Source organism: Salmo trutta, chromosome 26 (genome assembly GCF_901001165.1).
Source record: "Salmo trutta chromosome 26, fSalTru1.1, whole genome shotgun sequence".
NCBI classification, from domain to species: domain Eukaryota; kingdom Metazoa; phylum Chordata; class Actinopteri; order Salmoniformes; family Salmonidae; genus Salmo; species Salmo trutta.
Genome location: NC_042982.1, coordinates 612,334 through 624,611, shown reverse-complemented (window position 1 = coordinate 624,611; position 12,278 = coordinate 612,334).

Below are 12,278 nucleotides of genomic sequence, written 5' to 3'. Positions count from 1 at the left end.
ACAATAGTGTATTCATTCAAGGAGAAAAAGAAAAAACTGCGTGCTCGTGGGAACACGCATATCCAATCTCTTTGTCTTCAAGCAGACCACTCAGTAACTGAGCTCCTATACTCTGCCCAGAGACAGGAGAAGGCTCAATCCACTTTCTGAAGGCTTTAGAGAGCCAATGGAAGCCTTAGAAAGTGCAACGTAACAGCACAGATACTGTAGTTTCGAAAGAGACTAGAAAGAAGAACTACATTTCTCAGATCCTACACTTCCTGGTTGACTTTTTCTCAGGTTTTTGCCTGCCATATGAGTTCTGTTATACTCACAGACACCATTCAAACAGGTTTAGAAACTTCAGAGTGTTTTCTATCCAAATCTACTAATAATATGCATATTCTCGTTTCTGGGCAAGAGTAGTAACCAGTTTAAATCGGGTACGTTTTTTCATCCGGCCGTGAAAATACTGCCCCCTATCCATATCAGGTTAAGCAATTAACAGACTGAGACATTGGCGTTTGTCTCGCGGTTGTCTGAGCTTGCCAGAGGAGACAGGAAGAGTGCAATATCGATCATAGTGGATCATTTGATTTTGTTTCAGACACATAATGAGTGCTCTTTTGTGGAAGCAGAATCAATTAATTTACGATATAGATTCAAGTCCCTTTTTAAGTAATTTCGTGTCACGTCCTGGCCAGTATAAGGGTTAATTGTTATTGTAGCTTGGTCAGGACGTGGCAGAGGGTATTTGTTTTATGTGGTTCAGGGTGGTGTTTTTCTAGAAGGGCATTTGATTTAAGTATTCCGGGGTTTTTGGGCACTGGTTGATTTTCATGTATTCTATGTTTAGTCTAGTGTGTCTGTTTCTATGTTTGGTTAATTGGGGTTGGGACTCTCAGTTGAAGGCAAGTGTTGTCTATTTGCCTTTGATTGAGAGTCCCATATATTAGGGTGTGTTTGTCATTTGAGGGAGATTGTTCCGTGTATAGCGTCAAGCCTTACAGGACTGTTTATTGTCGGTGTGTCTTCTTTTTGCATACGTGTTTATTTTGGGTTTGCCTTCTTTCCTTATAATAAAGAAGATGAGTATACATTTCCCTGCTGCGTTTTGGTCTCATCACTACGACAACCGTGACATTTCGTGACTCCTTAGAAAACGTCTCCCTATTATCCCGTGGTTGAATGATAATGAGAAATTCTAGGCTAATTCAGGCAGTATCGGTAATGTTTCCAGAAAATTGGCTACTAAAGCAGTCATTTGTGACACTCTGATAAGCAGAAAGAAGATGTTTTTTTTAGTTAAATTATCCTAAGTAGCCTAGCTTCAAGTGTAAAATGCTTTTGTGTCCAATATTTTATTGTATATCAAATGAAGTAGCCTAACTTTATTTTGCACAAGTCAGCATGTGTTATATTTGAGAAGAAACTGACGTGAATATAAAGGGAGAGTTCAAAGTTAAAAGAGATGGTTCACCCAAATTACACAATTGGTTTCCTTACCCTATCTATAAACTGCTTACAGGGTAAGAAAACCAATATGTAATTTAGTATTTGGTTGAACTATCCCTTTAAGATAAACATATGTTTTCAGATTACACATCGGTGTGAGTTTAGTGTTCCTTTTTGTTTTCATGTATCTTTTTTCATGTATGCATCATTGTATCTGTGTTTATATTCAACATGGTCTCACATTCAATTCGTGCATATATGTACATAATGCATTTATTTAACCATGTTTTAAAATGTGTCGTTATATGCCTATATGTACTGTTTTAGACTTGCTGAACAGAATTTTTGAGAAAAGATGCACATTTACGTGCGACTTAATTCGTGGGGGAAATGGTTTTATTAATGCCAATGCTGTTTTCTATGCTTGATTTCGCTTAATACTTTGGGATACTGGTGCACTTGTAATCAGAAGGCCTTTTTGTCATGTAGGCAAGAGTACACGATTTTCTTCATAACCCATTTCATATTTCATGGAGCCTAAATTACACAATTTTCTTCATAATGCATTTATTACATGTTTAAACAGGTTATGGCACTTCCAAGGCCTTTCGATTATGATTATTACGGTAATGTCAATCATGTTATATAACTAGGCTACTGTAACGCATTCAACCAGTTAGCAAGTCAGAAATGTCAGTTTCCTAGTACCGACTAGCACTTGAGCGCAGTATTATGCTGGCTTTACATTCTCGTGGGAAATGGGAAAATGGGTAGTTGTAACTCCAACATAATTGTGTTCAAGTGCTTTTGAAGTCGGAACAATTCTTAAACCAATAAGATTTCCAACTTGTAATTCCTACTTGGAGGGTCATTCAAGTGAAACTTCCCAGTCGGAAATAGGAATTTCCGAGAACTCCGATAGCACCTGAACGAGGCATTAGTATGTGTAATAGACAACAGTAGGTTCTGGGTCGCGGCGTGTCCAGCGCTCACACCCATTCACGACCACCGCGGAGTGAGTGTCAGTATCTACTGTGCAGGTGCAGTCAACTAGTATAGTTATTGTTTGTGACCTAAGAATGGGGATTATTATTAAAACCTCTACGGGCCACGGGGGCAGTATTGAGAATTTTGAAAGAAATATGTGCCCATTTTTAACTGCCTCCTACACCAACTCAGAAGCTAGGATATGCATATTATTAACACATTCGGATAGAAAACACTCTGAATTTTCTAAAACAGTTTGAATGGTGTCTGTAAGTATAACAAAACTCATATTGCAGGCAAAAACCTGTGAAAAATAGATTTAAAAAAATGAGAATTTTGTGACTGTACTATTTAGTGTCATTGTTTTAAAGATACCACAGTGAGAAAGGATTCAGTTCGCAACTCCTACTGCTTCCACTAGATGTCAACGATCTTTAGAAAGTTGTTGGAAGCATCTGTCATGAATACAGACCGAATTAGAAAGCTTACAAGTTGACACGTCATCACTTCATTTTTTGCGCCTGCGCATGAATCTGAGAAGAGTGCCTTTGTCATTATCGTTTATTCTAGACACTTGATAGGTTGTGTGAAAATATTACTGATGTTTACTGATGTTTCACGTTAAAAATGGAACAAAAGATTAGTGCTAAACAACGTTTGACATGTTTAAACAAACGTAAATAGATTATTTACTAGGTTTTCTTTAGCTTTTCGACGTGACTTTACACTGCCCACCTCATTTTGTGGGAGCCTACTGAACGCTAACTATTTGGACATAAATTATGAACTTTGTCAAAAGAAACCACATTTGTTCTGGACCTGGGATCTCTGGCAGCGCCTTCTGATGGAGATAATCAAAGGTAAGGGGATATTTAGAATGTTATTATCGATATTAGATGATGCTAATGCTAACGGTATAGCTTAGCTTAGCTTAGCATATAGCTTATTGTTGTTAGCATAGTACCCAGTTTATGCAAAATGTGATTTCCCAGTAAAGTTATTTTGAGATCTGGCCATTCGGTAGCAATTACGAGATGATAATATATTATTCTTTGAATGACAATATTATAATTTACCAATGTTTTCGAATAGTAATTCCGTGATTTGTAATGCTGGATTCACTGGGTGCATTCGAGCCGAAAAAAATTCTGAATTTCACCGCGACTGTAAATGCTGTTTTTGGATATAAATATGAACTTGATGGAACTAAAAATGCATGTATTGTATAACATAATGTCCTATGAGTGTCATCTGATGCAGATTGTCAAAGGTAAGTGCATAATTCTAGCTAGTTTTCTGTCTGTTGATGCCCTTCTTTGAATTGGCTAAACATTACACGCAGCTATTGTCAATGTACTCTCCTCACATAACCTAACTTTATGCATTCTCCGTAATGCCTCTGAAAATCGGACAGCGTGGTTAGATTTAGGAGATATATCTTTCAAATGGAGGAAAATAGTTGATTATTTGATTTTTTGAAATGATTACTCTTGCAGTTTTGAATTCCCCGCCATGGTCACATGACAATGAATCCCAATACCGGGATAAGATCGGGATAAGATCCTCAACAGGTTTTAAGGTTCTGGTCGTCTGAGATACAGGCTATACAACAAACAATATAACTATAGAATTAAGAAACTAAAGTAAATAAAGTAATAATAAAAAAAATATATATAACATTAACAAATGTTTGGTTGCTTTAAGACTAATAAGTCATGTCTACACAATAATATTGGAGCGGTTCTAATGTTTAACCTACATCCAATGTTTAGCCAACATACATAGCCTACATCTGTCTTCAGATTTATTTTATGGGTGATTTTTCCATTGAAAGAAATGTATTTAATCTTCCACTCTTCCGATACATTTATTTGCTGCAGACGATGATATTCAACAGGTAGGCATTTTGAAACCGTTCAGAGATTACTCCAAGTAATGGCACTCTTTGGGTTCTTTGCCAGGGAACATTTAAATACATTATCAATTGCAAATACCGTTTTCTATGCTTGATTTCACTTAATATGTTTGAGTGTTGAGCTCATTGCAGTCAGAAAACATATGTTGGCCGATCAAAACCCCTGCGGATGATGTTGCTTTCTCTCCCCAAATCGTACGAGAAAATAACGGAAAACTGACCCAAGATCAGTACTGTACTTGGACAACTTCAACCCAATGTAATGCGGAGCGCGTTCCAGCTCGTCAACACAATCGGCTGCAGGGGAGGTTACTTCCTGCGTTGTTCAGTTTATATAATAATATCAAATTAAATGAATCTAAGAAATGCTTTTCCAAACAGTTTGAATGTATATTCTTATTCTGTGCAGAATCGGTGTAATTTGACCTACAACACAAATGCGCATCATGACTTCAACAAAGAAGACAACTTGGAACGTATCCTATCCTCCCATGTGATCGTTCTCTTTCCCGGTAAGTGAAGTATGCAATTAAACAATGTGGTTGTGATCGCCATTATGTAATGTTATAGAGATTGATTTTTTGTTTTTTACGACATTTCTCAAACCACTATGCATTTTCACTGATCTGTCAAGGTTTTCAATGAAAATCTTACCCATGGGCCTACTCAACAGTTTCAGCTAGCTTGCTAGCTAGGCTACAGTCTATGGAGTTTCATGGTGGGCGCGGGGTTTTGTCCTGGGCAACATCTACACACCTGATTAAACTAGTTTGAGTGGTTAATTACTTTAATCCACATGGGAGGTCCGAGTGTCTGCAGGTTTTTGCTCCACCCTTGATTGATAAATGAAGGTCACAAATGACTGAGGAACTCCCTTCACCTGGTTAGGTTGTCCAGGTGTTCATTGAAATGAAAAACCAAAAACCCGCAGACACTCGGCCCTCTGTGGAATGAGTTTGACACCCCTTGTCTAATAGAGCGAGTTCAATTTGTCTTTACAAAGCCTTTCTAAAGACAGTTTTACATCTTGTGGAGAAAACAATTGCAAACAATGGATGAACTGGGATCACCAGACAGCAATGCTCCCATCCACAGTGAATATGTTTCTATCCAATGGTCATCTTGTTATCCATCATTCACATTCTTTACATTTTTGTACACCACCTGTAGTTTTTGTGATGTAATCCACTTACAGATTAGGTACATTTTAATGCTGTTACATTTTTTTATTAAAATAAGTATCCTACATATACAGCAGTGAAATACAATTCTAAACTTGTTCTATTCTCTTTACTTTGCAGCTCCAAATAAAGACCCTACACACCTACCACCCTTCTATTCAGACCACTCAGACCTACGGCTGACACCTTTAGTCTCTCTATCTATCTCTCTCTCTTTCTTTCTATCCATCCTCTTGATACAGATCTCTTGATCTATCCACCAGGCTGCAATTTAAGTGAGTGGAAACTTTTTCTCTTTTAATTCAGCATTCTTCCCATTTCTTGTGTTTTCAAAAATAAACCAGTTTGTAGTTTAAAAATGCAAACTAACTGGAGGAGATTTTTCAAAAATTGTATCTTAAAATAAGTAACCAAATCCCACTGGCCCAGGTAGTGTTTCATCTGTAACCAAATCCCACTGGCCCAGGTAGTGTTTCATCTGTAACCAAATCCCACTGGCCCAGGTAGTGTTTCATCTGTAACCAAATCCCACTGGCCCAGGTAGTGTTTCATCTGTAACCAAATCCCACTGGCCCAGGTAGTGTTTCATCTGTAACCAAATCCCACTGGCCCAGGTAGTGTTTCATCTGTAACCAAATCCCACTGGCCCAGGTAGTGTTTCATCTGTAACCAAATCCCACTGGCCCAGGTACTGTTTCATCTGTAACCAAATCCCACTGGCCCAGGTACGGTTTCATCTGTGAACTAACGACACTCATTGCACTATGCACCTGAGGCTATGGCAGGTAACCTACATCTAGGTTACAATAGCAGTCAACAGTTAGTATGACACATTACGTTACAGTGTGGCATGTTAAAGCCTCGAGCTTAGTTTTAGTACCAGGCGAGGTCCATTATCAGATCTGACCCATATAATTGAGTCATTGAAACCCATGTCACCTTCAAACACACACACACACACCACTTCTTTAATGGGTTTGAGAAGGGTCAGGGCTTGATGTTTAATGTGAACTCAACGTCAGCTCCTTAGTTGGCCAAACTCTCTTTATTAAATGCTATTGTTAGTATAGTTTTTATCTCATAATCTCAAGTTCTCCTTGTCAATTCAAGCCCCATGCCAGAGTGGACCTCCCTGGTGCATTCCATCAGTCAAAGTTATATGTATAGGGCTATTCTTTCTAGAGGTCGACCGATTATGATTTTTCAACGCCGATACCGCTTTATTGGAGGACCAAAAAAAGCTGATACCGATCAATCGGCCAATTTTTAATATTTTTTTTTATTTGTAATAATGACAATTACAACAATACTGAATGAACACTTATTTTAACTTAATATAATACATCAATAAAATCTATTTAGCCTCAAATAAATAAGGAAACATGTTAAATTTGGTTTAAATAATGCAAAACAAAGTGTTGGAGAAGAAAGTAAAAGTGCAATATGTGCCATGTAAAAAGAACATGAGAACATATGAAAGCTGGTGGTTCCTTTTAACATGAGTCTTCAATATTCATTTACATTTACATTTTAGTCATTTAGCAGACGCCCTTATCAAGAGCGACTTACAGTAGTGAATGCATACATTTCATACATTTTTTTCCCCATACTGGTTCCCCGTGGGATATTCCCAGGTAAGAAGTTTTAGGTTGTAGTTATTATAGGAATTATAGGACTATTTATCTCTATACCATTTGTATTTCATATACCTTTGACTATTGGATGTTTTTATAGGCACTTTAGTATTGCCAGTGTAAAAGTATAGCTCCCGTCCCTCTACTCGCCCCTACCTGGGCTCGAACCAGGAAGACATCAGCAACAGCCACCCTCGAAGCATCGTTACCCATCGCTCCACAAAAGCCGCGGCCCTTGCAGAGCAAGGGGAACAACTACGAGTGCGAGTGATGTTTGAAATGCTATTGGTGCGCACCCCGCTAACTAGCTAGCTATTTCACATCGGTTACACCACCCTAATCTTGGGAGTTGATAGGCTTGAAGTCATAAACAGCTCAATGCTTGAAGCACAGCGAAGAGCTGCTGGCAAACGCACGAAAGTGCTGTTTGAATGAATGCTTACGAGCCTGCTGCTGCCTACCACCGCTCAGTCAGACTGCTCTATCAAATATCAAATCATAGACTTAATTATAACATAATAACACACAGAAATACGAGCCTTTGGTCATTAATATGGTCGAATCCGGAAACTATCATTTCGAAAACAAAACGTTTATTCTTTCAGTGAAATACGGAACCGTTCTGTATTTTATCTAACGGATGGCATCCCTAAGTCTAAATGTTGCTGTTACATTGTACAACCTTCAATGTTATGTCAAAATTATGTACAATTCTGGCATATTAATTACGGTCTTTGTTAGGAATAAATGGACTTCACACAGTTCGCAACGAGCCAGGCGGCCCAAACTGCTGCATATACCCTGACTGCTTGCACGGAACGCAAGAGAAGTGACACAATTTCCCTAGTTATAAGAAATTCATGTTAGCAGGCAATATTAACTAAATATGCAGGTTTAAAAATATATACTTGCGTATTGATTTTAAAGAAAGGCATTGATGTTTATGGTTAGGTACACATTGGTGCAATGACAGTGCTTTTTTCGCTAATGCGCTTGTTAAATCATCACGCTAGATAAACTAGTAATATCATCAACCATGTGTAGTTAACTAGTGATTATGTTAAGATTGATTGTTTTTTTATAAGATAAGTTTAATGCTAGCTAGCAACTTACCTTGGCTTCTTGCTGCCCTTGCGTAACAGGTAGCCAGCCTGCCACACAGGCTCCTCGTGGAGTGCAATGTAAGGCAGGTGGTTAGAGCGTTGGAGTAGTAACCGGAAGGTTGCAAAAACGAATCCCCCAGCTGAAAAGGTAAAAATCTGTTGTTCTGCCCCTGAACAAGAAAGTTAACCCACCGTTCCTAGGCCGTCATTGAAAATAAGAATGTGTTCTTAACTGACTTGCCTAGTTAAATAAAGGTGTAAAAAAATATATATATTTCTGACACTTTCGTATCCACCTTTCATGCAGAATGGCTCCTGGTTCCAGCTGTAAGCTGTGTCCTAGTTGTAACACATCAATAGGAGTAGCATCAAAGAAGTGCATGTTCTGTGGTGCCATAATCCAGCTAAAGGTAAAGTTAGAGGCCCCAACAAATAAGGCAACAATAAGGCAACAGATGAATGGACAAATAAGACAATGAAAAATGGAAGATATGCAACCTTGGTTAATGCAGCAAATAAGCTGGTAAGCTTAATTATGTTTTCCTCTAAAAAGATTTCTGCATTTCTAGCTTAGGGATATGATAGGCCCTATGCACTTATTTGTTGTTGTCTCATTGTGTCATTTAAGGCTGTAAATCTAAATGTCATTATTTGTTGTGTTTCTGGAAGTTATTTTGTCATTAATGATTCCAGGTACATAGGTTCCACAAGGTAGGAGTGTACCCCCTGCTACTCCTCAGCAAGAGGCAAAGGATAACGTTTTGTTGTCAACTGCACTGTGTCCTCACAGTGGTATGATGAATCAGACCTCAATGGCAGCAATCCAAAGGTTGTATGAGGCAATTGTAAAAGGTATTTGGACAGAAATATGTATGTTTGTCTACCTTAAGACCCTATCCCTCAACCACCACATCCGTCAAGACTGTAAAAAACGAATTATTCCGCTTAGGAAAATTCGCCAAAGTCAGCTCCTCCCTCTCCTGTCCTGCCGGCCAAAACTCTCATCCATGCTTTCTTCTTCTCCCGAATTGACTATTGCAACTCACTACTCCCCGGCACTAACACAGACTCCCTCGATAAGCTCCAAATGGTTCAAAACTCAGCAGCCCATCTAACCCATACTAAATCGTCCTGGCAGCATATCACCCCATCCTCTGTGAACTCCACTGTCTCCCTGTCTCCCATCGCATTAATTACAAGATCCTCCTGACCTAAAAAGCTCTCCCCCACCTTGCTACCCCTTACCTCTCTGACCTTCTTCTCTCCTACCAGCCCTCATGCTCTCTCCGCTCAACCACAGTTGGCCACCTTGTCATCCCCAGGTCCAAGCTCTAGAGTTTCAGTGACAGGGTTGCTCCTAGGCTCTGGAACTCCCTCCCCACAGCCATCCGTGACTCTGAGTCCATCATCATCTTTCAGTCCCGCCTAAAAACCCACCTCTTCACCATGGCCTACCCTTACCTCCCCCTCCACCATTCCCACTCACACCTCTTCTGTTTCACACACACTCACACATATGCGCAACACCTGCTCGCTCACTCACCTGCTATCTCACTCACATACTCACACATCATACCCTTTCCTTGAGCCCTTCTTACCTCTATTTAGCCCCGTTTATACCTGGTTCTAACATGCATCATATGTCCCGATCTTGTCCACAGTCTGTTGTTCCCACATTTTCAGACAGGTGTAGACGATTAAAAGAAGCATTGTGATCAGATCTTCCTGACCACGTCTGGAGTTGACAGTGAAACCATTTCAATCATCCTGCCTTCTAAAATCATTGACAGGTGGCACCATTGACTTATGGAATATATTTGTGTCTTAAAATAAATAAATAAGTATTCTTTTGAAAGAATATCTGTCAAAGAATTAGCATACAAGGCGGGACCAGTAAATCTGTTCACAATGCGGACACAGTGGACTGATAAGACCATGTGTAGACGCATTTCTAACAATGTGGGCACAATCGTAATGTGGACAAGATCAGGACAAAGGAGGCATGTTTGCACCAAAGTATTTTGTTTAATGTTTTTCTTCCATTTGTTTAGTCTGCTGTTGTTTAGTTAGATTATTGATTGTTTGTTAGTTTCTACAATTGTAAAGCTATGTATGTTTCATGTATAATTATTGTTATTATTAAAGTAGAGGAGTTAGTTCAGGCAAGCAACACATTCTTTTCACATATCCTGTGTAGAAGTTTATTTATACACTGGGTGGTTCCAGCCCTGAATGCTGATTGTCTGAAAGCCTTGGTATATCAGACCGTATGACAAAACATTTATTTTTACTGCACTAATTACGTTGGTAACCAGTTTATAATAGCAATAAGGCACCTCGGGGGTTTGTGGTATATGGCCAATATACCATGGCTAAGGGCTGTATCCAGGCACTCCGCATTGCGTCATGCATAAGAACAGCCCTTAGCCGTGGTATATTGCCATATACCACACCTCCTCGGGCCTTATTGCTTAAATATACATGCTCACCTCTGCCAATTGGAAACTGTTGCCCACTTGTCTGTCCCATTTCCTTAATATGTTCTATTTCGCAGTGGCAATCAACACCCATGCCCCCACATTACAACCCTCCAACCCTCCTCCTGTTGCTGCTTATGAACTGTCTGATACAGTTGCCCCCCAGGAGACCAGTTACACCCTCATCCTCAACCAGGTTGAACCCCCAATAACCCCCACCACCCAGGAGACCAGCTACACCCACATCCTCAACCAGGTTGAACCCCCGATATCCCCCACCACCCAGGAGACCAGCTGCACCATCAACCTCACGCAGGTTGAACCCCCGATATCCCCCACCACCCAGGAGACCAGCTACACCCCCGATATCCTCAACCAGGTTGAACCCCCGATAACCTCAACCAGGTTGAACCCCCGATAACCCCCACCACCCAGGAGACCAGCTACACTATCAACCTCACGCAGGTTGAACCCCCGATATCCCCCACCACCCAGGAGACCAGCTGCACCATCAACCTCACGCAGGTTGAACCCCCGATATCCCCCACCACCCAGGAGACCAGCTACACCCCCATCCTCAACCAGGTTGAACCCCCGATATCCTCAATCAGGTTGAACCCCCGATAACCCCCACCACCCAGGAGACCAGCTACAACCCCATCCTCAACCAAGTTCAACCCCCAATAATCCCCACCACCCAGGAGACCAGCTACACCCCCATCCTCAACCAAGTTGAACCCCCAATAATCCCCACCACCCAGGAGACCAGCCAGACCCCCATCCTCAACCAAGTTGAACCCCCAATAATCCCCACCACCCAGGAGACCAGCTTCACCCCCATCCTCAACTAGGTTGAACCCCCAATAATCCCCACCACCCAGGAGACCAGCTACACCCCCATCCTCAACCAAGTTGAACAACCCAATAATCCCCACCACCCAGGAGACCAGCTACACCCCATCCTCAACTAGGTTGAACCCCCAATAATCCCCACCACCCAGGAGACCAGCTACACCCCCATCCTCAACCAGGTTGAACCCACAATAATCCCCACCACCCAGGAGACCAGCTTCACCCGGATTCCCAACCAGGTCAAACCCCCAATAACCCCCACTGCCCAGGAGACCAGCTACACCCAAACCAAAGAAGGGAACATGGAAACAAAAGGGTTCTACATGGAACCAAAAGGGTTCTACCCGGAACCAAAAAGGGTTCTCCTATGGTGACAGCCAAATAACCATTTCTAAGAGTGTAGTCTAAGGCTAGGCATAGATGTAAAATTAATAATGCAAATGACTGTCCCGCTATCTTTATTCATGTTCTGCTGGGTGGTGATTAAATACATACATGCATTTATTGTTTCAGAGTGTCCACTGCATCCGGGGAAAACGATTTTCCCTATTCTCAAGATTCTTGCCAATAGAACTTCGAAGGAGGTAAATCTGCAGTACATTTAAATTCCTGTGACTGTATTTACAGGCTAATCCTAGTGCAACACCAATTGTAGTTAACTTGCAGTGCATAGACCTTGTAGTTAAAGTGGCAAT